The sequence below is a fragment of the Artemia franciscana genome, chromosome 16 (genome assembly GCF_032884065.1).
Source record: "Artemia franciscana chromosome 16, ASM3288406v1, whole genome shotgun sequence".
NCBI classification, from domain to species: domain Eukaryota; kingdom Metazoa; phylum Arthropoda; class Branchiopoda; order Anostraca; family Artemiidae; genus Artemia; species Artemia franciscana.
The window spans coordinates 6,011,819-6,039,659 of NC_088878.1; the positions used below are offsets into that span (position 1 = coordinate 6,011,819).

General features: G+C 34.7%; 1 long non-coding RNA gene across 1 annotated transcript; it reads left to right on the forward strand.

Annotated features, from left to right (window-relative positions):
- Positions 1 to 1,312: 1,312 nt before the first annotated feature.
- On the forward strand, positions 1,313 to 26,470 carry LOC136036845 (uncharacterized). The gene is made up of 3 exons (XR_010619789.1): positions 1,313 to 1,386; positions 1,835 to 1,911; positions 26,061 to 26,470. It is a non-coding gene; the product is annotated as an uncharacterized LOC136036845 (long non-coding RNA).
- The last annotated feature ends 1,371 nt before the right edge of the window (positions 26,471 to 27,841 follow it).

Genomic DNA, 27,841 nt, shown 5'->3' on the forward strand with positions numbered 1-27,841 from the left:
GCAACAAATATTCCATGCACTTCCAGTTTTGAGATTCATATTACAAACAGGTAAGGGGCCTTCCTTAGAGAGCACCTCTATCCGGCCTACTCGCAAATATTTTCGTCGAGAATGTTGAAAATTGGGCCCTGGATTCGTATTTTCTTAATCATGTGTTTTGGGGACGTTTCATGGGCGATGTAATTTCATTTTTGAATTATGGCGAAAGTGAACTTAAAGGTTTTCTAGAACATTTAAATACTTACGATAGAAACCTGCAATTTACTCTAGAGACCAAAACAGATGGAAAAATACCTATTTTAGATGTATTGATAATACGCAGTGTGAATAAACTTGATTTTACGGTTTACAGAAAATCTACGCATAATAATAGATACCTTCACTTCAAATCTAACCATCCTTCACAGGTTAAAAGAGGTTTGGTAATATCTCTTGTGGATAGAGTACTTAATATTTGTTCAGAGCCGTATATTAAAAAAGAATTAAATTTTATTACAGACATACTTTTTGGCAACGGGTACCCAATTTCTCTCATAAATACTGTTATTGCTCAAAGATTAAAGATGCATTCTTCTAAAGCCTTAAATCTCACACTAGAAAACGATTCGAATAATCCCACAAGCACGATTTACCTACCTTATATTCCGAAAATTACTTCAAAACTGAAAAAAGTTTGTTTAAAAAACTACTTACGCGTTGTATTCACAAGTAATTTAAGTATAATGAATCTTCTCAATTCTGGTTAGAATAAAACCCCAGTTACTCGTCTAAGAGGGGTGTATCAAATACCATGTAGTTATGGAAACTATTACATTGGTCGAACCCACCAAAACTTAGGAACAAGTTTACAGCAACGCAATAAAAGTATTGAAAAAGTATGAAAATCTAGAAATAACTCCATATCTTTTGATTCAGCTTAAGCAATCATATTTTTGAAAATCTAAACCATTATGTTCTATTTGACGAAACAATTCTAATTAGCAATGACCTAGGAATCAAACAAACTGTTCGCGAGGCAATCAAAACCAAACATAACTTAAATAATAATACATCCCTAAATAGGGACTTGGGTGAATACACACTCAACCCTATGTACACAAAATGAATTATAGAAAATAATCTAATTCAAAATAAAACAAAAATAGGAACGAATAAAAACAAGTTCAATCCCAAAAGAACTACAAGATTAGCTGCAGAGAAGGCAAACATCGCAATAAGAAATTATTCCAGTTTTTAATAAATACAGTTAATTCAATGAATGAACCTTTTTAGCTTGTATAATGTTAGCTTTTATCACACAGTCTTGGCTGAACTTTTCGTTAAGAAGTAGTGATGCCAAGGCTATTAAAAAAAAAAAGAATGGATTTTTAACCGAAAACTTTTATTGTAAGTGTTTTATTGTTTATTATTTTCTTTGCTGAAGACGGCCCTTAGATTTAGAGCCGAAATATCAAATAGGTTTTGTTGGTTCACTGTCTTAGGAAAAAAAAGTCCTCATTATTCTCTCTTCTCTAATTGTAAATGTATAATTTATTAAGTAGCTTTAAAACTGTGGCTCGTTTTAAGTGTCTAATTTGTTCTTTACTTTGAGCAGATATTTTTTTTATTATTAATCCATGCTCGTATTTAGCATAAAGAAAACGAGAAAAATATGGGTTTATTATGTTTCACAATGTGTTCTAAATCAATATTTTTCCGAATATACTGCCTTTTAAACTTTATCATCAAGTAAAAATGTGAGCCTAGCCACATTTACTCTGGTCAATTTTTTCGCTGATATGGGGCTTTTACTTCCTAAAATCTATTAGTTCAAGATTAGATTCTTTCGTTTTAGAACTTTCAAAAGTGAAAATGAATGCGCCCTCTACATCTGCTAATAGGACAGAAATGGAAACATTGGAGAGTAAAAAGGTAAATATACAGTGAATATAGTTTCCTGAATGAAAACGAAATCGTTGAAAATGAAATTAAGACTTAGTTCTTTTTATGATGATTTAAATAAAACCAACAAGGTTTTTTTTAACCTCAAGTAAGGAGCGACATTAAAACTTGAAACGAACAGAAATTATTCCGTATATGAAAGGGGTTGTACCCCCCTGAACGCCTGGCTCTTTATGCTAAAGTTTGACTCTTTCTCACAACTCTACTTTTTTAAAACAATAAAAAACTTTAGCGTAAAGAGCGAGGCGTTGAGGAGGGGATAACCCCTTTCATATACGGAATAACTTCTGTTCTTTATAAGTTTTAGTGTCTTTCTTTACTTGTAGTTAAAAGAAATTGTTTTTTTTTTAATTCAATTTCTTAACATTTTTGGATTAATGCATGCTTTGATTTTGGCTCTTCGCATGTGAATAATTAAAACAAAATTTACATATTTTTTTTGTTAAATGGCTTTCTCATAGTTTTGATTGGATGATTCTGATAAAAAAATGGGGTGGGGGAGGAGGCTTAGTTGCCCTCCTATTTTTAGTTACTTAAAAGTGCAATTAGATTTTTTTACGAACGTTTTTGCTAGTAACAAACACACGTACCTTACGAATTAACTTATGTAACGAACTTCTATATTTGTGTATTTTTATTACGTATATGAGGGGTTTCGCCCCACTCGTCAATACATCGCTCTCTACAGTAAAGCTTGAATTTTGTCTCAAATCCTTAAGAATGACCCCTGAATCACAAAGGCCGTAGAATAAATAGTCGACATTACTAAAAATGCGTTAGCGTAAAGAGTAAGGTATTGTGAAGGAGACGAAGCCCATTACATATGTAATATTTTATGTTCGTTTTAAGTTTTAGTACTGCTCATTACTTCCAGTTGAAAATTTTTTTTTATTTTTTCAATTTTTTTTTAAATAATGCTAGAAAATCCTGCACCCTCTTCATGGAAATTCTGTTCCCTCTTGATGAATTCCTCCATGGAAAAAAATTCCCACGTAAGCCCCTCCCCCCGACCCACCCCCACCCCAGCGCGAATAAGTCTCCCTGAAAACGTCTGTGCACTTCATAATAACCATTACAATTATGTAAACAATGGTCAAAGTTTGTAACTTGCAGCCCCTCCCCCGGGGACTGTGGGTGATTAAGTCGTACCCAAAGAGATAGTTATTAAGTTTTCGACTACACTGAACAGAATGGCTGTCTAAGAATTTTAATCCGGTGACTTTAGAAAAAATTAGCGTGGGAGGGGACCAAGGTGCCCTCCGATTTTTTTGGTCACTTGAAAAGGGCACTAGAACTTTTAATTTCTGTTAGAATGAGCCGTCTCGGGACATTCTAGGACTACTGGGTCGATGCGATCACCCCTGGAAAAAAACAAACAACAAACAAACAAACAAACAAATAAACACGCATTCATGATCTGTCTTCTGGCAAAAAATGCAAAATTCCACATTTTTGTAAATAGGAGCTTGAAACTTCTATAGGAGGGTTCTCTGATACACTGAATCTGACAGTGTGATTTTTATCACACCATTGGTATCAAAATTCCGTTTTTTAGAGTTTCGGTTACTATTGAGCCGGTTACTCCTTACTACAGTTCGTTACCACGAACTGTTTGATATTCATACTATAACTAGATACGTCACATCGATTATAGTTTGCTTAAGGAAATCTTTGGAGGGGGATCTACTCCAGGAATCATTGAAAAGCTTTAGTTTTTATTTCCAGTATTTAATTGAAACTCCGATTCTCTTATTTCTCAACGAAATGCCTAGTAAAACGCTGATAACGCCATTTTCCTTACGTTTTGGATTCACATACTAACCCACAAATGTAGGACTGCCTCTATGTACAATACTACGCTGACTTCTCGCTATTTTCGTTTTTCTAAATATTTTTTTTAACCAGACCCAAAAAAAAAGAATTAACACGAATGTGCTGAGAATTATGACTGGATTTAGTCGCATTTCACAGAACACCTGCGTAACTTACGGAACATTTATCCTTGCATCAGCGTGCGATACGAAATGTCTGCTGAGAATAGAATAAAGCAAATTTAAACAGAATATGTATATTTTTCTCCCAAGTTAGAAATTTTGTGTGCTCGCATAAGCGGCACCAACCTGCTCTCTTTTTCACTAGTTATTACTTTTGTCATTCAGCACTAGGAGGTCAGTCTTAGCTTATGAAAGGAATTATAGACATAAAAACGGTATTCAGTGTAACTCCCCTCCGAAAATGTATCCCCCAATACCCTGATTTACACAAACAAAAACTTTTTCTTAATGTTTATAGAATTCGTTTCATTTTTTAAAGAATGATACAACAGAGATGGTAATTTTCTGACTCTAGAAGTCAATTCTCCCTTCCAATTGGCATCCCTGGCAATTTCTAATTAATTTAAGGTTTCTGCCGCAGTGATGCAAAGAATTGTCCATATTGTCTGGATATTCTTTGTCAAATAATGCCCAACAGCTAACTTAATAATAATTCTAACTTTAACTTTTTTGAATACATTGAAATCTAAAGTAAGGTTGCTATTGAAATCTGGGGAATATGTCCCTATATAATATTATGCAATCTGTGATAATGTAGATTGTGGCAACGCCTATTGATTCACTCGATATTCCGACACTCTGTTTCACTCCGATTCACTCGATATTCCGACACTCTGTTTCACTCGATTATATAATAATCCAATTGCCAACAAACACGGGATAAATGGAAAATATACAGAAATAAAAGCTATTTATGTTAGCTTGGTTCTATTGTACAGACTTGTCTGAAGAATTGCTGATTTACATCCCAAAAATCTCAGGCCACTTTTGGTTTTTAGTTGTGAACTGTTTAAATGATTATGGAGTAAAAACTGTCTTGTCACGAATATCGTAAAGTGTTGGATAATTGAGAATTTCACTTTGATATCCTGTTTTGTTTTGTTTTTATGGCACTTGGTATTAACCAAGTGACATATAGCAGTCGCCAATTCTGTCGGTCTGTCTGTCTGTCTGTCGGTCTGTCCCGGTTTTGCTACTTTAGGCACTTCCAGGTAAGCTAGGACGATGAAATTTGGCAAGCGTATCAGGGACCGCACCAGATTAAATTAGAAATAGTCGTTTTCCCGATTTGACCATCTGGGGGGGAGTGGGGGCCCGGTTAATTCGCAAAAAATAGAAAAAATGAAGTATTTTTAACTTATCAGCGGGTATTTGGATCTTAATGAAATTTCATGTTTGGAATGATATTGTGTCTTAGAGCTCTTATTTTAAATCCCGACCGGATCTGATGACATTGGGGGGAGTCGGAGGGGGAAAACCTAAAGTCCCGGTTTTGCTACTTTAGGCACTTCCAGGTAAGCTAGGACGATGAAATTTGGCAAGCGTATCAGGGACCGGACCAGATTAAATTAGAAATAGTCGTTTTCCCGATTTGACCATCTGGGGGGGGGAGTAGGGGCCGGTTAATTCGGAAAAATAGAAAAAATGAAGTATTTTTAACTTATGAGCGGGTGATTGGATCTTAATGAAATTTGATGTTTGGAATGATATTGTGTCTCAGAGCTCTTATTTTAAATCCCGACTGGGTCTGATGACATTGGGGGGAGTTGGAGGGGGGAAACCTAAAATCTTGGAAAACACTTAGAGTAGAGGGATCGGGATGAAACTTGATGGGAAAAATAAGCGCAAGTCCTAGATACATGATTGACATAATCGGAACTTATTTGTTCTCTTTGGGGTAGTTGGGGGGGGAGTAAGTCTTAAAAATTAGAAAAATGAGGTATTTTCAACTTGCGAACGGGTGATCGGATCTCAATGAAATTTGATGTTTAGAAGGATATCGTGTCTTAGAGCTCTTATTTTAAATCCCGACCAGATCTTGTGATGGGGGCGGGGAGTTGGGAGGGGGAACCTAAAACTTGGAAAACACTTAGAGTGGAGGGATCGGGATGAAACATGGTGGGAAAAATAAACACAAGTCCTAGATAGATGATTGACATAAACGGAACGGATCCGCTCTCTTTTGGGTAGTTGGGGGGGGGGGGTTAATTCTGAAAAATTAGAAAAAATGAGGTATTTTTAACTTACGAACGGGTGATTGGATCTCCATGAAATTTGATTTTTAGAAGGATATCGTGGCTCAAAGCTCTTATTTTAAATCCTGACCGGATCTGGTGACATTGGGGGAAGTTTGGGGTGGGGAGACCTAAAATGATGGGAAACGCTTAGATTGGAGGGATTGGGATGAAACTTGGTTGGAAAAATAAGCAAAAGTCTTGCATACGTAATTTACATAATTGGAACGGATCCGCTCAATTGCGGGGGGGGGGGATAATTCTGAAAAATAAGAAAAATAACGTATTTTTAACTTACGAAGGAGTGATCGGATCTTCATGAAACTTCATATTTAGAAGGACCTCGTAACTCTGATATCTTATTTTAAATCTCAACCGGATCAAACGTAATTGGGGGGGGGGGCAGTTGGGGGGACCGGAAATCTTAGAAAATACTTAAAGCGGTGAGATCAGGATGAAACTGGATGGGAAGAATAGAAACCTGTCTAAGATACGTGACTGACATAACTGGACCGGATCTGCTCTCTTTGGTGGAATTGGGAGGGGGAGGTAATTTTGAAAATTGAGGTATTTGTAACTTACGAAAGGGTGACCAGATCTTAATGAAATTTGATATTTAGAAGGATCTTGTGCTATAAAGTTTAACTTTAGGTTCTGACCTTCTCACAAGTGCCAAATGAGCTCTTGGCTCTTGGCTCTTCCGACCTCGTACCATATGAGCTCTCGGCTCTTCCGACCTCGTCCAAATGAGCTCTTGGCTCTTCCGACCTCGTACCATATGAGCTCTCGGCTCTTCCGACCTCGTCACAAGTGCCATATGAGCTCTTAGCTCTTGTTTTTGGTCGGACATGACAGTTAAACTCAAACATCAGATTTTATTTTTACGAAAAGTTAAAATTTGAATTCGGCGCCCACTCTGTCAATCGAATTTGATAAGTTTAGCTAAATGGCGAGATTCTCGAATTGAGAGTACGAATAAAAATCTGGTTGTAGGATTGTATAAGAAAGCCAGATTTTTAGAATAAGATTGGCAATGAAAAGAAAATCCTAGAACCCAAAATTGAATTTTGCTATCCGATCGTCATGTAAAAAACTAACCCCCTTTATTCATCGAGAACGTCAAATTAAACAATAGTCGCAAAAGACAGACGTCATATAGCCTAAAAACGACAACGCAACAAATAAACGTCACACAGTACATACGTAAGCGTATTCTAATTGTGAGGTTGTCGATTTGAGATTCCAAGTTATAATCCAGCTATTAAATTGTTGAAGCAGTCCAGAATCTCAAATAATGATTGCCAATGAGAGTCAAAATTTGAAAAATGCTGTCAATTTACAATCCGATCATTTGCTTTAGCCTTGCCATTTTCCATCTCAAATACTATGCTCCTTTGATTTTTTATGTGGGACATTTTACTGAAAATACGAAAAATAATCTTAGTACTAATAACATAATTTTCTCTTTCGTTACTGTTTTTTACTTACACTTAGCAATTTCTCTTTTGGCATGCTGGTTTCTAAGGTTTTGTCTTTCCTCTTTATTTTCCGTATAACCAAAGAAGAAAAAGGTAAATTATTTCCCTATACTTTTATGATAGAAAACGTCTTCTATTTCATATATTGACTAAATAAAGAAAAACACATTTTTTTCAACTGCAAGTAAAGAGCGACCTTAAAACTTAAAACGAACAGATAAAAGGGGTTGTTCTCTCCTCAACGCTTCGCTCTTTACGCTAAAGTTTGACTCTTTCTCAGGACTCTATTTTTTAAAACAAAAAAATTGGGGTGAGGGAGGAGGCCTAGTGCCCTACGATTTTTGATTACTTAAAAAGGAAACTAGAAATTTTATTTTTTTAAGAACATTTTTATTAGTAATAAATAGATGTAACTTACGAATTAACTTACGCAAAGAACTTCTATGTTTGTATATTTTGTTACGTATATGAGGGAGTTCGCACACTCGTCAATACCTTGCTCTTTGAACTAAATTAAATAAAAAAAACTAATTTTTTTAGCTGAAAGTAAGGAGTGACATTAAAACTCAAAACGAACAGAAATTACTCCGTATATGAAATGGGTTGGCCCCTCCGCAATCCCTCGCTCTTTGCGCTAAAGTTTTTAATTGTTTTAAAAAGTAGAATTGTGGCAAAGAGTCAAACTTTAGCGTAAAGAGCGAGGGATTGCGGAGGGGACAACCCATTTCATATACGGAGTAATTTTTGTTCGTTTTGAGTTTTAATGTCGCTCCTTACTTTCAGCTAAAAAAATTAGTTTTTTTTTCTTTAATTTCTGAACGTTTTTGAATTAATGCATGTTTGGTTTTGGCTCTCCGCACATAAATTATTAAAATGAAATTTGTAAATTAATTCTTTTTTTGGCTAAATGGCTTTCTCTTAGTTTTGATCAGACAATTTTGAGAAATAAGGGGTGGAGAAGGAGGTCTAGTTGCCCTCCAATTTTTCGGTTACTTAAAAAGGCAACTAGAACTTTTAATTTTTAACGAACGTTTTTATTAGTAAAAAATATAAGAATTAACTTACGTAACAAACTTTAATAATCTTATATTTTTATTATGTATACGAGGGGGTTTGTACCCTCGTTAATACCTCGCTCTTTACACTAAATCGTAAGTTTTGTCCCAATTCTTTAAGAATGACCCCTGAATCAGAAAGGCCGTAGAATAAATAGTTGAAATTACTAAAAATACTTTAGCATAAAGAGCTAGGTATTTATCTCCTCCTAAATACCTCGCTCTTTATGCTAAAGTATTTTTAGAACCCCTCATATGCGTAATAATATCTGTTCGTTTTAAGTTTCAATGCTACTCCTTCCTTTCATTTGAAAAAACGTTTTCATGTTTATTTTTCATTGTTTTCTTATAGTAATGCTAGAAAATCCTGCGCCCTTTTCATTGAATTTTTCTTCCCCCATGACAGATTCCTCCAAGGAAAGATCATTCAACATAGCCCCCTCCCCTCAGCCCCATCCCCAAACAAAATAAAATCCCCCTGAAAACGTCTGTACACTTCCCAATAACCATTACTATATGTAAACACTGGTCAAAGTTTGTAACTTGCAGCCCCTCCCCCAGGGATTGTGGGGGAGTAAGTCACCCCAAAGACATAGTTATTATGGTTTTCGACTATGCTGAACAAAATGGCTATCTCAAAATTTCGATCCGTTGACTTTGGGAAAAAATGAGCGTGGGAGGGGGCCTAGATGCCCTCAAATTTTTTTGGTCAAAAAGGGCACTAGAACTTTTCATTTCCGTTAGAATGAGCCCTCTTGCGACATTCTAGGACCACTTGGTCGATACGATGACCCCTGGGAAAAAAACAAACAAATAAACACGCACTATTTTCTTAAATAATGCAAATTTTCTCAGGCTCGTAACTTTTGATGGGTAAGATTAAACTTGATGAAACTTATATATTGAAAATCAGCATTAAAATGCGAATCTCTTGATGTAGCTATTGATATCAAAATTCCATTTTTTAGAGTTTTGGTTACTATTGAGCCGGGTCGCTTCTTACTACAGTTCGTTACCACGAACTGTTTGATTCTGAATTTTGTCCCAATTCTTCAAGAATGACCCTTGAATCACAAAGGCCGTAGAACAATTAGTTGAAATTACTAAAATACTTTAGCGTAAAGAGCGATGTATTGTGGAAGTGACAAACCCCCTTATATACATAGTATTTTATAATTGTTTTAGGTTTTAATACTGCCACTTACTTCCAGCTGAAAAAAAACTTTTTTATTTATTTGTTTTATTTATTTTAACTTGCAGCCCCTCCCCTGGGGCCTGTGGGAGATTAAATCATCCCGAAAGACATAATTATTTAATTTTTTGACTATGCTGAACAAAATGGCTATTTAAAGATTTTGATCCGGTGACTTTGGGAAAAACTGAGCGTGGGAGGGTGCCTTGATGCCCTCCAAAATCTTTGGTCACTTAAAAAAGCACTAGAACCTTCAATTTACTTTAAAATAAGCCCTCTCGCGACATTCTAGGACCACTTGGTTGAAACAATCACCCCTTGAAAAAAAAAAATTAACAAGCGTCCGTGTTCTGTCTTATGGGGAAAAAAAATACAACATTCCTCATTTTTGGAGACAGGAACTTAAAACTTGTACAGTAGTGTTCTTTGATACGCTGACTCTGATGGTGTGTTTTTCGATAGGATTCTATTACTTTTAGGGGGCGTTTCTCCTATTTTCTAAAAAGAGGCATATTTTCTCAGGCTCGTAACTTTTGATTGGTAATACTAAACTTGATTAAACTTATATATTTAAAATCAGCATAAAAGTGTAATTCTTTTGATGTAGCTCTTCGCATGAAAATTCTATTTTCTAGAGTTTCGGTTGCTATTGAACCGGGTTGCCCCTTACTACATTTCGATGCCACGAACTGTTTGATGTCTTTGACTCATTTTTGTAAGCAGAAGTGCGAATGCTCAAACTTTAGGGGGGGGGGATATATTTTCAAAAATCTAGATGAGGCAATTTCTGAATTTTTCAAAACTAAAAATACCAAAAAAGGGCATTTTTAATGAATAAACCATTTATAAAGTGTACACTACGGAAAAATTATTTTTCAAATTCAAGGGCAAGGGAAAAATTTAAAGGGCAAGTCCTCCTTCCCTTTTAAAATTGAAGTCACTACTCCTAAGGCAAGTGCCTTATTACCTAAGTGCGTGTTACAAGGGGAAGCTTAATGTCCCTGCAAAGGGTGGATCTAGAGCAGAATCCTGGTGGCGGGGGACAATATGAAAAGGGCGCCAATAATTGACCAAATTGACAATTTTATTAAAAAAAATGAACCCAGAAAAATGCACAGAATGAGGGTGCCAGAAAAATATCGGGGGAGGGGGGGGGGGTCCAACTCCCCCGTCTCCTGGATCCACCAGTGATCCCTGCACTCCTAACACCAGAAAGGTTCTTCTGTCCTTCTATGTGAAATTTTAAGCCATAACAAGAGAAAAAAAATTTAGAGTCACAATATAGGTTACAAGTTGTTTCCCTGTTTCTCTTTATTATAACAACAGTTGGGTAAATATAATTGTGAAATTAAAGTTTTTAAAAAATGTTTTTTTTTTCAACTGAAAGTAAGGAGCAATATTAAAACTTAAAATGAACAGCAATTATTTCGTATATGAAAGGGGCTGTCCCTCCTCAACACCTCTGTCTTTACGCTGAAGTTTTTTATTACATTAAAAGGTAGAGTAGTGACAGATAGTCGAGCTTTAGCATAAAGAGCGAGGTGTTGAGGAGGGGACAGCCCGTTTCATATACAGCGTTTGAAGTTTTTAATCTTGTTCCTTAGTTTCAGTTAAAAAACTCCATATAAAACAGCCGCTCACACACCGAAAATGCTTCATTCGGAAAAATATGTGTATACCTCCCAATAACCTTCAAACGTTTTCCTAGGGGCTGTGGGAGTTACGTTTTCCTCAAAATACAGTTACTGGTCTTTTTAATTAATCCAAACAAAAGGGCTTGCTCATAATTTTGATCGGATGAATTTTAGGAAAACAGGTGGGTGGGAGGCTGGCAAGTTGCCCTCCAATCTTTTTGGTCACTTGGAAAGAACACTAGAACTTTTAATTTCCGTCCGAATGAGCACTTTGCCGATATTCAAGGATTATTGTTTCAATGCAATCACGCCTGAAAAAAAATAATGGCACATCTTTCTTCTGGAAAAAAAAAATACAAATTTCGACATTTTGCAGATGAAAGTTTGACAATTATACATCAGGGTTCTCGGATACGCTGAATCTGATGGTGTGAATTTTATTAAGATTGACTATTGAATTTTATTAAGATTGACCTTGACTATTAGGGGCGTTTCCCCTCTTTTTCGAAAATCAGGTAAATTTTCTAGGGCTCGTAGCTTTTGATACATAACACTAAACTTAATGGATCTTATATATTTGGAATTAAAATAATAGGCCAATTCTTTCTTTATATCTTATGATATCAAAATTCCGTCTTTTAGACTGTCGGTTACTAAGCCGCATCGCTCTGTACTTACAGTTCTTATTATCCTTTCTACATTGGGCTCTCTTATGCTTTTTACATTATTATAGTAACAGATTAATAATAGGTTGAGGGTGAACAAACGATTTTAGTTGTTCGGACTGAATACATTTACTTGCAGGGATAGAAGCAGGGAAATAATTATACAATAAAGTTACAGGTGCATATTTCATTTTATAATCCATAATCAGCTCCACTGAAGCAAGGGTTCCATGAATTCTTTTCTGCCACTCTGATAATGGTCAGTCCAAGTCCATTTTCTAGTTCACAGAACTAATCTTCATAACATATCAGATTTCTATAAAATCCGATGATAACATGTAGGATAACCTCTTTGAACCTTGTTTGCCGGACGAGCGCCAAGATTTAAATTCTCGAACATGTGAAATCGGATTTACTGAGAACAATACCCGCCGGTCCCTTTGTAAAATTCTTTAGGGGGAGTAACCGGTTGGAATGGGAATAAAGCAGTGTCAGATTGCATGAATTTTTGTCTTGGGGTTGTCATAGAGAGGGTAATGTTACATACCCGTAAGATATTCCTAAACATTAAAGCATGCCTTTTCCGTTTATACGTCTCTACCAGTAACAAAATATATTACTGCCACCGGTAATTAACACCCTTATTTATTTTGGTTACATTAAATTGTGTTCTAAAGGCGGATAAAAAGGGTGTCATTGCTATAAAACATATCACCAAGCCAAAAATATACTTACTTAGAGCATACAATTGCAGGAGTAGGGGCGAAAATCTTAAATTTCCCCCTTAAAGTTCCAAAACTCTTGAAACTTGGTAAAACCAAAGAAAATACCATTGGAGTAAATTAAAAAGAGTTTCTCCAGCCTCTGCTCATTAGGAAATCTATCATTTTCCACAGAAAATATCAACATCGTATATGCTTGTTGCCTTTGTAAGGTGTATGTAAACCCTTTTGTCATTTGAAAGCTTTTTATTCTAATATTTTAACCTATGTTAATACACATGCCAAATATCAAATCAAAATGTTTCTCCTCTCACCATTTCTAATCTTTAACCAAGCAGATATTATTGATATCAGAATTGTTTTTGCTGTATCTTAGATAACTAAAGACCGATTCAGAATAATATTAAATAAAAAAAAAAAAACAATTCTTTAAAACTAAAAATACGGAGTGATATTAGATCTTAACCCCCAAAAGAAATTTCTCCGTATATGAAAGAAGCTGTTCCCTCCTCAACACCTCACTCTTTACGGTAAAATTTGACTCTTTCTTTCAACTCTACTTTTCAAAACAGTAAAAACCTTTAGCGTAAAGAGCGGGGTGTTGAGGAGGGAACAGCCCCTTGCATATACAGTGTAATTTCTGTTCGTTTTTAGCTCGCCCCTGGGCCCCAGCATGGCACGTGGCAGGCTTCTATATATATGGATTCACATTGTCCCTTATATTCTAACCACAGACAGTGCTGGGTCCTGGTGACTTCGCCGTCGGGCCCCTCCATGGCACGTGGCAGGCTTCTATATATGGATTCTCACTGTCCCTTGTGTTCTGGGTTGGATCGAATTGATGACGTAAATTGGACATTCCTGATCTGGCCCTTTCTCTTTGAGCCGCAAGCTTGGTTTTGCGTTGCTCTGGTGTTCACTTTTTGGTTCACTTTCTGGTGTTTTCGTCTTTGTCGTTCATTTTTCTTTTTTTTTAGTTTTTTCTTTTTTTTTCTTTTTTTAGTTTTCTTTATTTTTAGTTTTTATAGTTTTTTAAAGTTTCTTCTTTTCTTTTCTTTTTTTCTTTTTTAGTTGTTTTCTCCATTTAGTTTTTTACTTTTTCTTTTATTTTTTTATTTTTCTTTTTCTTTTTTTTCTTTTTTTCATTTTTTTTATAGAAGATAGATTTTAATTCTTTTCTGTTTTTTTAGTTAGTTTTTTTTATATTGACGTCATACTTAGTGACAGACAGACGGACGGACGACCGGACAGTACATTTTTATACATAGAGATATTACTCCTTACTTTCAGTTTAAAAAACTTCTTTTTTTTAATTTCTGAATGTTTCTGTATTAATGCAGGTTTTGATTTTGGCTCTCCGCACATGACTAATTAAAAAGAAATTTGCATATTATTATTTTTTTGGCTAAATGGCTTTCTCATAGTTTTGGTTGGACGATTCTGAGAGAAAAAGGAGCGGGGGAGGAGGCTTAGTTAGCCTCTAATTTTTTGATTACTTAAAAAGACAACTAGAACTTTTAATTTTTTACGAACGTTTTTATTAGTAGACATATACGTAACTTATGAATTAACTTGTGTAACGAACTTCTATATTCGTATGTTTTTACTACGTATATGAGGGGCTTCTCCCCATCGTCAATACCTCGCTCGGTACAATATAGCTTAAGTTGTGTACTAATTTCTGAAGAATAACACTGAATCACAAAGGCCGTAGAATAAATAGTTGAAATTATTAAAAATTGTTTAGCGTAAAAAGCGAGGTATTACGAGGAGGTGAACCCTTCATATGCGTAATAATTTCTGTTCGTTTTAAGTTTTAATATTGCTCCTTACTTTCAGTTGAAAAAACTTCTGTTTTTTTCATTTTTTTTAAATGCTAGAAAATCCTGTATCCCCTTCAAGGAAATTCTCTTCCCCCATGACGAATTCCTCCATGGAAAGATCCTCCCATGTAACCCCCTCTCCTCAACTCCTCCCCACAACCAAAATACTTCCCCTGAAAACGTCCGTACACTTCCCAATAACCATTACTATATGTAAACAATGGTCAAAGTTTGTAACTTGCAGTCCCTCCCACGAGGACTGTGGGGAAGTGAATCGTCCCCAAAGACATAGTTATAAGGTTTTTCGACTATGCTGAATAAAATGGCTATCTCAGACTTTTGATCCGGTGACTTTGGGAAAAATTTTTTGGTCACTTAAAAACGGTACCAGAACTTTTAATTTCCGTCAGAATGAGCTTTCTCGTGACATTCCATGACCACCGGGTCAATACGATAACCCCTGAAAAAAAAACTCATCCGTGATCTGTCTTGTGGCAAAAAAAAAATACAAAATTCCACATTTTTGTAGATAGAAGTTTGGAACTTCTGCTGGAGGGTTCTCTGATACGCTGAATCTGATGGTGAGATTTTTGTTAAGATTTTGTCTGTCACTTTTAAGGGGTGTTTCCTCCTATTTTCTAAAATAAGGAAAGTTTTCTCAGGCTTGTAACTTTTGATGGGTAAAACTAAACTTGATGAAACTTATATATTTAAAATTAAAGTTAAAATACAATTCTTTTGATGTGACTATTGGTATCAAAATTCCATTTCTTAGAGTTTTGGTTACTATTGAGCCAGGTCGCTCCTTACTACCGTTTGTTGCCACGAATTGTTTGATTTTACAACCAAGATGTAGCTAGCGCTTCGTTAAGTCAATCAGATTCTCCGTGCAATTCTCTGATTGGCTGGATAATCTTAGGAAAAATTCTGATTGGCTCAAATTAGCGCTGGAGAATTTCGTTAATGGCAAGTTGACATTGTGAATAGGCCTTTATGCATCTAAGATGCAACAAAAACAATTCTGATGTCAAATACTATAAACAATTTTGATGTCAAATTTCATGTTTACTTCAATCTCTTTCTTGTTCACGAAGAGCAAGAGAATTTATCATTCTATAAGAATTTGTTATCATCCTTGTATGTTTTTATATTATATTTCTATAAATAAGAAAAAAACAATAAAAATCTTTAGACTAAACAATACTTACTTGACTTAGGTCTCTTGCCGAGCACTGCTTGGCGTAGAAAGTGACGTCTACCTCCTCTATCCGCATCGGTCCACTGCACGCGCTAGCACTTGGATCTGATGTTTCTAATGTTTGACATCGCCAGGAACTCGGACAAACAGTCTGACTATCGTTTCATCAGTCGGCCACGGGGTCACTTCCAACCAGCTTTCTTAGGGTTAAAGTAAAAGATCGTCTACGCGGGTAAATACAGGGGCATTTGAAGTAGGTGTCCCAACTATTGTAAGGTACGCTCGACTGCTTGGGTAGAAAACCAATAAGACTTTGTGAGCCGTAGCAGCTTCTTGTTACTCAAAAAGTGCAGATCTTTGATGCTTCTCAGGCTCTTCTATTGAAATATGTCAAAGTAAACAAGAGAGGAGACAAAATGAAAGAGGAGGCTGAACCTCAAACCTAAGAACTAAACAAGAAGAGGAACAAAAATGAAAGATTAAATTGAAAAGGCAGATTGAAATATCCTCTTTCACAGTCAGGTTTAATATCCTTATTCAATCTACCCTTTTATTTTTTTCCTTGCGTTTGGTTCTAAATATTTTAGGAGGTGCTTTGAAAATGTTTCTTTTTTTTCACTTATGGAAACAAAAAAATGTAACGTTTTATATCAAAATTGTTTTACTGTGTCTTAGATACCCAAAAGCCCTTTCATAATGGAATTTTATCAATGCCGAGATTTAGCCAGCGCTAATTTGAGCCAAACAGAATTTGCCTTGAATTTTTCAGCTAATCAGAAAACTGTGTGGAGGACCTGATTGACTTAAATTAGTGCTATCTAGATTTATGTATTAGTAAAATCTAACTGAGAATGAGTCTTAAGAATGGGCAGTAAACGACGGGTCTTTAGTACAATAATAAGGATACAGCAAGTTCAAATGTTTCCTCATCCCTGTTTGAGCTTCAATCTCCTGTTTCATCTTTTCTCCTCGACTATTTTGCTCTTAAAATAATTTGAGGTTTGAATTTTGAATACTTTTTTGCTGTTTCTTGCTCTAAATTGTTTTTTGCTGCATAGTAGAAGGCTAAAAACACATTCACAACGAGATCTACGAATATCGAGATTTAGTCAGCGCTTATTTTAGCCAATCAGAATTTTTCCTAGAATTTTTAATCTAATCAAAATTATGGAGAAAATCTGATGAGCTCAAACTAGCACAAGCTAAATGTCAACATTAGTAAATCTCACTACGAATGAACGTTAAAAAGTCTTTTCTTCTGCAAATGATTGGTCTTTAATATAGACTAAAATTAAGGTTATTGCATACTCAAGGCTTAGTTCAATCTGCTCTTTCGCGTTTAGGGTTCAATCTCCTCTTTTAATATTTTTCTCGTCTCCTATTTGGTTCTGAGGCTTTAATATTTCTTTTTTTTCTCACTTACAAAAAAATATATGGCAGTTCATAATTGATATCAAAATTTTTCTGCTGTATCTTTAATGGCTAAAGGTCAATCCACAATGATATTCTACCAATACCGACGTTTAGCCATCGCTGATTTAGCCAATCAGAATTTTTCCCAAGTTTTTTTTAGGCAATCATAAAATTATTTGGAAAATCTGACTGGCTTAAATCAGCACTATATAAACTAAAAAAGTCATACCAAGTTCACGTGTTTAGTCCTGTCTCTTCCCTTATGTTCAAGATTTAATCTCCTCTTCTAGTCCCTTCTTTCATTCTTTTTCTTCTTTTATTTGGTTCTAAAGATATTTAGAGTTTCGGATGTTTCTTATTGCTTTTTCTAAATTATATAAAAAAGTAGCTTTTTTATTTCAAAATATCAAATCAGTCAATCAGTTTTTCTCTAGAATTGTCCAGCCAATTAAAAATTTTTATTTTGTCAAAATTTGCTGAAAATAATTAATTTCTCATTTCTGATTATGCCCATGATAAATTTTTTTTTCATGTTCAGGTTAAATTTCCTTTTTCGTGTTTGAAATTCAATCTCTTCTGTCATCTTTTATCCTATCTTATTTGATTTTTAAGATATTTTCAGGTTTTAATATTTCTTACATTTTTTCTAACTTCCTCACTGACTTCCTCAGAAATAAAAACAAAGAGAAAAAAAATGGAACATTTGATATCCAAATTGTATGCGCTGTTTCTTAGATGCCTGTTGGGCTGTTCACAATGAAATTTCACCAATGCAGAAACAAGGCCGTGTCCAGAGGGGGCCCTGGATATAGCTACCTTATTCAGGGGGATTCAAACATTGACCTCCCTCCCCTAGAAATGTTTGTCCGACTCGTAAAAGAAGTAGCAAAAAGGAATATAAAGAAATTTTTGACGCGTTTTTAAAGTTTTTTTTTGTAGTCCCTCCTCAATAAAAAATTCTTTTTTATTCCCCCCCCCCCCGAACTAAAATCCTGGATACAGCTCAGCACAGGAGATATTGTTAGTGTCAATTTGAGCCAATTCGAATTTTTCTTAAAATTTTAAATCCAATCAGAAATTATTTATGAAAAATCTGATAGGTTTAAGGCGTGATCACTAGATTTGGATGTTACGGAAATCTCATTGCGGAAAGGTTTTAAAGAGCCCTTTCTTCTGTAAACGACTGGTCCTTAATAAAAAAAAGCTTATACACTCAGCAAGTTCCGGTGTTTAGTTCATTAACACCTTCCAAATTTGATGCTGAATTTGAATTTTAGAATTTTTTTGAATTTGAATTTTTCCTCCTCTTTGAATTTTTCTCTTCTTTTGGTCTGTTCTCAAAATTTTATAGAGGTTTTAATGCTTCTTATTGTTTTTTTCTCGCTTACTGGAAAAATGGAGCATTCAATTTTAAATCTTTTTGCTGTATCACAGTCTCTTTTATATATATATATATATATATATATATATATATATATATATATATATATATATATATATATATATATATATATATATATATATATATATATATATAAGACAGAAACACGCTTTGAAGTCCGTTCCCTAAGCCAAAAAAATTATGATGTTGACAATAAGCCTTGTGAGTTCTTATAGCCAATATTCAGGAATATCATATCTATTTACTCTCCCCCCCCGTCCCGTCCACTTTCCCTTCTTTTTCAAAATGAAATTCTACACTATCATATAAAGGTGGCATGATAGAGTTCCACCGTGGTAAGATTCGAAGAATTAGAATTACTCATAAGGTCAAGAGACATTTTTCTAAGCCATTTCTGCTTATGATTTACCATATTTAATGGAACCGAAACGGTTACTTAGGAGTAATTGGATGAATGTCTTCCTATCTTCCTCTGGCCGGATGCAATGGCTGTTTCCTCATGCTTTTAGTACCAGCCTATATTTTAATGGAGAATCCAGGACTCGTCCTAGAACTTGAATAGAACCCTAATGAAGGAGCGTGTCTCCATTCAGTTCCCGTATTTTAATTTCCAATATTGATTACATCAAGTTGATGGTCAGAAGAATGAGATAAATCATGTAGTGAGAGACAAGCCAGTAAGATGAAGGAGATAGAACAGAAGTATGGAGCTCAAATTCAGACTATCGTAATAAAAATGCAGATCCGCTAATAGGATTGTATCATTCCAAATCTATCGTTTCTGACTTACTCTTTAGAGGTAATCCGCGATGATATAAGTGCCCTGTGGCCACCAAAAAAGGGTTATTCACAGCAAATGTATTTTCATGATTTGATAAATAACCTGAGAAGTGCTAGGGTACCGGACCCACGGTCCCAAAGCCGAAATTTTCTTCCAAAAATATTGTTTTCCTTCAAGAACAATATCTCAAAACAGTATAGGAGCTCTAACAATATACAATATATCTAGCAAAACAATACATCAAACCACCTGAGGCCAACATAGCTACGCACGCTCCTCCTCCAACCTAATCTATTCAAGGCCTCCCTCTTTACACCCTCCCAGGAAGTTCCTATGTCCTTTAAATCTTCATTTTTGACATCCTCCAACCCAGACTAGGACAACCTGCTTTCCTTGTTTTGATTGTCCTTTTGGTCAAAAAGGACAATCTTTGGCAATATGCCATCCTTCATCCACAGAGCGTGGCCTAGCCACCTCAAGCTTCCTTTCATTATAGCCCTAGAAAGCGGGATTGAATCCCATTTTTCATACAATCTACTGTTTGATATACGGTCTGTCAGCCGGGTACCCAGAACAATCCGTAGACAATTTCTCAGGAAAACATCTAGTAAATTTTCGTCCGTTTTTCGGAGCGCCCATGCTTCAGATCTATATTTGACCACTGTCATCACTGTAGCTTCCAATATTCTAATCTTGGTTTGCAGACTTATCTTCCTATTCTTCCAAACTTTTTTTAACTGTGAAAAAACACCTTGAACCTTAGCTATTCTACTTTTAACATCTTCACTGCTCCCACCGTCTTTAATAATAATACTATCAAGGTAAGTGAAGCTGCCAACCTGATCGATCTTTTCGTTACTGAACGTCACCTTTTCATCTTCTCTTATTCCTAGCCTTAGTGACTTAGTCTTCTTAACATTAATTTGCAAACCTATTTTAGCACCCTGAACTCGCAAAACCTCTAAAAATTCATTCATTTTGCTCACACTTTCATCTAATATGCTAAAATCATCAGCATAAGCTAAGTCCAGGAGCGTTTTTCCTCCCCATCTGATTCCGTAGTCTCCAATTGCCTTTCCTGTGCCCCTTAAGACAAAGTCCGTCAAAATGATCCATTTAAAAGGGGATAGAACATAACCCTGCGTAACTCCTGACTTAACACAAAACCAGTTGCTAACCTCATTTCCACCCTTAATCGCAGCAGTATTATTCTCGTACATAGCAAAAATCACTTTAATGTATATATCTGGTATACAATATAAGGATAAGACCTTTGCTAATGCTCTTCTATCAACAGAATTGAATGCTTGCTCATAACCGATAAAACTGAGGACCAAAGGTGTTTGACAACGAAGGGACTTCTCAATTATTAACCTAAGAGTGAAAACTTGGTCGACACATCCTCTACCTTTTCTAAAACCGCACTGTTCTTCCCTTAAAACTATGTCTACAGCATCTATCAGTCTAAAAAGTACTATATTACTAAGTAATTCGCCACCTACAAAGACCGGACTAATGCCTCGATAATTATGACACCCACTCTTGTCACCTTTCTTATACAGTGGTTTAATTAATGTTTTCTTAAAATCATTAGGTTCTTCCCCTTTTTCAAAAATCATATTCATAATCTTCAGTAGCTTACTTCTAACCTCAGATCCATCATATTTAAGAATTCATTTATCACGCTATCAGCACCTGGAGCCTTATTATTTTTTTATTCTTTTTAATACTGTCGCTAATTCTTCCTCCCAAAACAAACCTTTCTTCACATATAAGGTATCACAAACTATTGCATTTTCATCAAAATATCTTTTCCTGCAACTGTATCTCGGTTTAGCAAATTCTCAAAATGTTCTGCCCATCTCTCTTTAACTCTTTTCTTATCACTGATTGTGGCCCTATTCCTATATTTAACTGGGACTAGTCCCGATTGACTACTCCCTCTCAATTTATTAACATGCCAGTATAATATTTTACTATTGTGCCGTCTATCTGCGTCTTCCAGATCTTCAGCAATTTTATCCATGGCCTCTACTTCACATCTCCTTAGTTCATATTTTAATACTTTCTCCGCTTTCTTTACATTCCTTTTGTTTTCATATGATCTATCACTCAGATAATTCTTGTACAAACCCCTTCTCCTCTCTATCAAACATAAAGCTTTTTCACTAATATTCCTAGGTGCAGTCTTAACACTCTTACCTAAGACACCATCAGAAACTTCACAAATCATTTTTCTAAAATTATTGCATCCATCTTCCACATTGTCAAATTTTAAACTCTCAAGTTTAGTATTCAACTGTTCCTGGAAGGTTTCCATCCTGGAGTCTACCAACATCATAACTTTCCGGGAAGTAGTTACCCTTCAAAAATGCAAGCTTTAAATTAACCTTGGACACTACTAAATGGTGATCTTTACTTTTAACATCAACAACAGCACTCCTATACACCCTAGTATCATGTATTGATCCTGCTAGTCTTCGGTTTACAATAGCATAATCAATAAGGTTTGCTGTCTTACCATCCCGTGAATATCATGTCAACTTATGGGCCATTTTATGACCAAACACCGTATTGGTTATAACTACGTTTCATGCCTACGAAATGGCAAAAGCCTGCAGCCTTTACTGTTTTCTTTTCCTACACCATATTTACCTAGGCTAGGATACTATCTATCCCTATTTCTACCAGCCTGGGCGTTAAAATCTCCTAGCAAAAACACCATATTTCTACCACGTACCCTGTCTATTTGCTCCTGTAATTGTAATTAAAATTCATCCGAGTCACTAATATCTCCGTCAATTGGTTCAACAGGGGCAAATACTACTATAACTGATACCCTGAACTTTTTAGTCATAAAATGAGCAATTAGTATTCTATTAGTAATACCTTCCCATCCTAAACAAGACATAAAAGCTTCCTAATTCATCATGAGCCCTACTCCTTGTCTATATACCCCATCCTTCCTGCCTGAGTAAACAAATTCTGTCACCTAATTTCATGCTTCCTACCCCTAGGATATGAGTTTCTGAAACTCCTAGTAAATCCAGTTAAAACCGTCTGAATTTGTTGGTCAAAATTTCGATACGATAGCCATTTTTTAACGTCGTAACATTCCAAGCTCCAATTTTCGTGTTCTTTAAATCATTAAAATTATTTTGGCCTCAGGAAAAGCAATGATCCCGGATACCATTGCAGGACGGGGACCAACATATCTTCTCAAGTCTACACTGAAGCGCTTAAGCCGGCTTAGAACCGGACAGCGAGAAGTCCCTGGGACCTCCAGTAAGCTGGAGACCTTGTGCAATCTTGTGCCCATCTTGGTCGCAACATGGTTTTCAGCACTTGGCGATGCTCTTCTATCAGCGAGAGTCGAAATCCTGCACATACAGTCCCAAGCCTATTACCTCCGACTCACTATTTATACATGCCTACAAATATTATGCTACTACGGGGAGGCAACCCATAGTAGATAAATTAGCTAGGAAGAGGTTTTTCAGCCCGAAAATGCCCATCAAAACAAACAAAGCCCATAAAAATATCCAATAATCAGAATCCCATGCGAGTACTGTGTTGATTACTAGGCTATAATTTCCTCAAGAGGCGCCACTCCTCAAATGGGAAAAGTTGACTGCAAGTTCCCCAGTCTTGCAGATACGCAAGATACGTTGAGTGTATATTTGAGGGGTCTTCTTTCTCCTCCATCTGTATTTATGGCCCCAGGAGAGGATGCCCCAGTTTCTATTATGGGCCCCCAAGGACAAGGTCCCCCTTGGTCCGTGCCTCCTATGGAGGTACTCTACATATCTGTAGAGCATTCCCCTATCGGTTGTCCTCTACCAATACTTAGCATGATTATCTAATAATTAACTAACTAATGCAACTAATATAAATAGCTGCAGTAAATTGCAACTTTACTTTTAATTTAGACTGTAAAGTATAAAATTGTGTAAAAATATAATAATATAATATATATAATATATAGTGTAAAAATAACACATACAAGCTTTGTTGTGCTCTACCAGAACCTAGCATGCAAACTAATCATTAACTAAACAGCCAAAACAGCAAACTAAACCCCCAAACAGCCGAAAAAATGAAATAAAAAGAAAAATTTGGACATTTTTCTTCAAAGATACTGGAACATAAAAACCTAAAAAGGTTCTAAACATTCTTCCGTAATTTTGCATAACTTGGACTAAGCAACCATATTTAGATGTTTCTTTCAAAATTGTGCGTAACATTGTTTTGCTCTTATCATATGCTTTTTACGCCGATATCAGGTTAGCAATTATTTACCTACGATTCTTTTTTATTATATTATATTGCCTACGATTTTTACATTATGTTGTATTACCTACAATTTTTTTTTATATTACCTACGATTTATTTATTTTACTATATTACCTGCGAGTTTTTTTTATATTATATTACCTATGATTTATTTATTTTACTATATTACCTGCGTTTTTTTATATATTATATTACCAGCGATTTTTTCATTATATTATATTACCTACAACTTTATTATTATATTACATACAATTTTTTGCTATATTATATTACCTACGATTTTTTATTATTATATTATATTACCTAGGATTTTTTGTTTCATTATATTTTTCACCTACGATTTTTTTGTAAGACAGTGTAATAGATAGCGTGCATATACATTTTGAGACATTCATGCGAATTTTTGGTAAGATAGCATACCAATTTCAATTTAATACCGGGGTCTATTCAAGAAAAGAAACAACACAAAAGAACATACAAAGAAAACACAAAAAGCAATAAAACAGAAGAATCATCCCTCCTAAAGTTTTTGATTGCTTAGAGTAACTCTGTAAACATAGCAGTAAGATTAAAAAAAGAAAAAAAATTATATAATAGTAAGTATGCCTATGCATTTTAAGACATTCAGGCGAATCCACAAAATACACTTCAGTGATTGTGGCACTTGTAAATGCTGAATCTCAGAACCACAGCCATTATTTTCCTATTGGTGATAGTTGACATGTTTTTTCGGAACCATTTCAAAAAATTTGATACTAAATAAAATAAGTTGTGGAAAAAGTAGGGATGAAAAAAAAAGTTTCAACTGTATAATTATGTTCAGCCAAAAGAGTATATTGGAATAAAAAAAAAGAATGCAAAAAATAAAGAAGACTGGAAATTTTATTTCAAAATTTCAGTTATAAATACATTTTAAAATGAGAATTCTCTTTATTTTCCAAAAGACAAAACATCTTTCTTAGATATTTAAAATCCAATCAGCCATAAGTAGACTTTAAAAACACTGTAGGGCAAATCATGATCGATAAAACAAAATATGAATGGATTTTGGACTTCAGAACGTAAAAACATGCTAGAGCTGGAAATGAAATTTTTATTTTTTCAAAAAAAGAATGTATTCAAAAACCTCGGTAAAAATATTTTTCCCCAAAGTCATTCTAAAGGTATTTAATCATAAATATTACGGCAAGCCTTACTAGTCTACCCTTCACAATATTTAATTTATTTTCAACATAAAATCACGTAAGCCTAGAAAGTTATTTATTAAAAAGAAAAGAAAAAACTTGCTTATACTTGTGTTAAGAATTGAGATTTGAATATCTGCTCAGCGTTGTAGATAAAATGTAGTAATAATAAAACTTTCTTTTCAGGCCTATGTTTCGGCTGTATCTTTGCCTATAATCCTTTTTACGAGAAAATAAAATAAAACTGCAAGTCTATCCTTGACCATATAAAAGTCAACATCATTCACATAATTTCCTCTCTAAATATCCTCCAGTTAAGTGTGACAAGATATTCATTACCGCCTCTTTTTCCCACATTTCTTCTCCAAAATCAGATTACCAGCCCCCTAAATTAAATTTCGGGGGGCTTTGAAAGCTCAAACAGAGCGTTCTGATTGTTTACTTATGGGAAATTCTATCTCCCTTGACATTTCTTTCGTCTGTGTGACGGTTTCTATTCACGGGAACTTCGTGTGATTTTTCTACAAGCTACAAGATTTAAAGCGGAAAAGCAGTAGCTATTTTTGGACTTTTTTTTTATCTCAGGATTTTGGAGATTTTGTAAAAATGGTGATTATATTAAACATAAAGATAACAGATACTACTACTACTATTTATACCACTGTTACTACTACTACTACTAACTGCATTTTTTGAAGTAAATTTTAAAAAAGAGAAACTTAGCTTATTTTCTTTCAAAAAAGATTCAAGTTAAAGAGACATGAGTTAATTACAGTTCCAAGTTTTAGTCTTATGGAAACAAATCGGACACTACATTGCATTTTGAGATAGAAACAAAGAAAAGAAAATCAAATACACTAAATGTATGTCACGGATACCATAAGTCGATGCATCACGAATACTAACCGCAGTCTAAAATGACTCCGGTTCTGAAACGACTACCCAAAATCAAAACTCCGTTACAGAAACTTCTATGCATGCATGGAATGGGTTTTGATTTTGGGTTGCTGTTCTAAACCAAAAAACTAAAATTTTTTATACATAAGTAGCTTGTACTTGACTATAGAGACATCAGTTCAGCATTACTGTGAGGGGTAGTTGTTAAGAGTTTACTGAAGGGAGGTAAAGACTTAAGAACCATTTATTCTCATGCCACAATTGCTATTTGTTTCTGCTTGAACTGCATTTTTAATGAATTTTTTACCCTTAGACGTTGCTCGTCCTGCGGTGACATCTAAACTTCAAAAAGCAGGAACTGATGTTCTTGCCTAGAACCGCTGTTAACTTGCAAGAAAAGTAGAAGAACAAGATTGTCCATAACACAGAATTTAGCGACGAAGACCACACTGCCTTTCCATAACAAACTAATACAAAGTAGAAACAATAGGGAAAATCTCCACTGATTTTCACTGTCTTGAAAAGATTTTCCCTATTGTTTCTACTTTGCATTTGTTTGTTAAAACAGAATTTATTAGTCAAGCTTCTGTCTTGTTTGTTTTTTTTTGTTTTCAAATACCCGTAATTGGATTTTAGACAACAGTTCATCTTCTCCCCTTAAATTTTCTTGAAAATTTCCCTTTTGTTTATTTACAGACTTTATTATGCTTTTTATTTAATAAATACTCATCACATCATCATTTTTTGGAAGTGTTTTATTTTGGGTTGTGAAAAGATCTATTCAACTGGGTTATGAAAATGGCCTCTTAATCTTAAGATAAAGAAAACAAAGAGGATTCTTTTAAAATCTTTTTCGACGAGATGGTCGATATCAAGATTATTAAAAAATAGTTCAGAAAGAAAACTTCAAGGGAAGAGCAAACATCCCAAAGATATGATTGGTTGATTTTTTTTCAAATTGTTGATATGGTTCCATGCTTCTTCTAATTTCACCGACAGTAATCGGCAAGATTTATTAAAGTTTTTGCTCAATTCTATTCCTAGTTTCAACTCCTGTAATTTTTTTTTTTTTTTACACAGCTTGTATTTAATTTCAATTAGTCTCGTCGTTTCGTGTTTATTATTTTTATTTATTTATTTTTTTAATCTAGCCCACTCTTAAAAAACAGCTTAACACAAGGTGCCTTTACTCAAGTTACAGCTTGTGAAGATTGATCCCCATTTATTTCAAAATTTTTTGTTCCAAGATTTTGTGTTTAATAAAGCTTTTGTTAAAGCGGTCGGGTACTTGTCATTGCACAGTCTGATAATTGTCTATTTTATTGCTTCAATTTTCTAGATTGTTTTCATTCCTATAAAAAAATCCCTATATTACACTCAACCAGTGGCTTCAATTACCAGGGGGTGTGTGCCTCCCACTAGATTTTTATACCTCCTAGATCTTCAGAATATATTTTTTGGATGTTAATTACATTAAAACACTGTTACTTAAATTTCCATTTGAAAAATTGAAAATATATACAAGCTTCCTCCTTACATTAAAAAGAAAATACCCTAAATTTTTGAGAACTGACTTTTTGGTATGAAAACTCTTAGGATTTTGTTTCATGCCTAAAGACGAATCCAAAAAAGAGTAAACAGAAAAAGAGAGCGTACCGGAAGTAAAAGAAAAAAGCATAAAAAGCATAAAGAAGTATATGAAAAACGAATAAAGAGAAGTAAAGGAAAGTGAAGAAAAAAATTGGTTGAAGCAGGGATGTATGCAGTGGGCCTCAGGCTACCCCGCTAAAACAATTTTTTTTTTACATATTAATACTTCTTATTCAAATTATCAAATAAAATCAATTTTCATTAGCCCTTCATATTTTTTATTGCCTCATCTACAACGAAAATGTCTGTGTACGTGCCTGCACAACATTTAAATAACTCAGTACCCGTTTTAGGTTAAAGTGGGGTTTCCTTTTGTAATATATGTTTTACTCTTCTGATTTTAATTTCATTCTACTATAGTATTCTTGCCTTCAGTGTTTACTTGTTTTGATGTTTTCAATTCTTTCGTTTTCTAGCTTGGGCCTCCCCCATTTTTGTTTTTTG